Genomic DNA, 1,384 nt, shown 5'->3' on the forward strand with positions numbered 1-1,384 from the left:
TTTACTCCTTTTCAATTCCATTTTCTTTCCTTTTCTCTGCCCCCACCTTTTTTGAAAACCATTACCTTCGATTTTTCTACGTTCAATACTAAACTTTTCTTCTCTAAGAACTTTTCGAATCTTTTCATCATTGCCCTAAAATCTTCTTCATTGTTCGCCAAAAGTGCTATATCATCTGCGTAAGCAAGTGACCAAAATTTTTCACTCCCAACTTTTATGCCTCCCAAATTTCTTTTCTTATTTCCTCTTCTATGTCAGAGATCAGGACTGTGAATAGTGTAGCGCTAAGCCCTGTTCTGTGCAAAATTCGTCTGTGATATTGCGATTTACCCTCACATCACTAACCGTTTTTACATAGATTTCTTTCACTCTTTCAATTAAAACTTTTCTTACTCCTCTTATCTCCATTGTTTTCCACAACTTTTTCCTATTTACCTTATCAAAGGCTGCCTTTAAATCAATGAAGAACGCAAAGATCTTTCCTCCCTTTTTCTCTAGTTCTCTCTCTATGATATGCTGCAGTATGTATATATTGTCTATTGTTCTTCTATTTTTTCTAAATCCTGCCTGTGTCTCCGGTAATATTTTCTTCTCTTCCAAATCCTTCACTAATCTTTCGTTTAATATCATGGCATACATTTTGTACGCTGTGTTAAGCAGAGTGATCGGTCTATAGTTTTTCAGATCCACTGTTTCTCCTTTCTTGAATATCGGCGTAATAATCCCTTTCCTCCAACTATTCGGGAAGCCTTCTCCATTCCACATTCTTCTTATCAGTTCAAAAAGTTTCCTTTTGCCATCCCCTTCTAAATATACCCATGCTTCATTCGGTATTTCATCTTTTCCTGGTGCTTTCTTCATTCTCAGTTTCTTAATTTGGTCATTAATTTCTTCGTCGCTAAGGTCGGATTCATGTTCCTGTAGGTTATTCCTTTTCCCTTGTGTTGTAGAATGAGCTTCTCTTCCTTCTAAGTGGTCCATGAAGTGCTTCTTCCAGTCCTTCATCTTTATTTCACTACTAATGCTATTCTTTTTCTTCATTTGTTTATTTATATACTTCCAAATATCTTTTTCCGTTTTTGCATTTTTTATCTCTTCTAATTTGTCATCCTTTTTTTTCTTTTCCTTATCTTCGCACATTTTCCTGAACTCTGATCTTTTATGAGCGTAAGCTTCCCACGAACCTTTATTATCTTTCCATTTCTTGTATAACTTCTTTACCTTCCTCTGAATTTTAAGTATAACGAGTATCTATTTTCATAAAGTTGTAGGCAACAATCCACAAACACAGAAAAACGCTGGTGTTAAATTTGTTGCAGCTCAAATTTCATTGGGCTCCCAATGATCATTTGAGAGAGTTTTCAAGTCTCAAATGTATTCCTCT

The sequence above is a fragment of the Belonocnema kinseyi genome, chromosome 9 (assembly GCF_010883055.1).
Source record: "Belonocnema kinseyi isolate 2016_QV_RU_SX_M_011 chromosome 9, B_treatae_v1, whole genome shotgun sequence".
Classification (NCBI taxonomy): Eukaryota; Metazoa; Arthropoda; class Insecta; order Hymenoptera; family Cynipidae; genus Belonocnema; species Belonocnema kinseyi.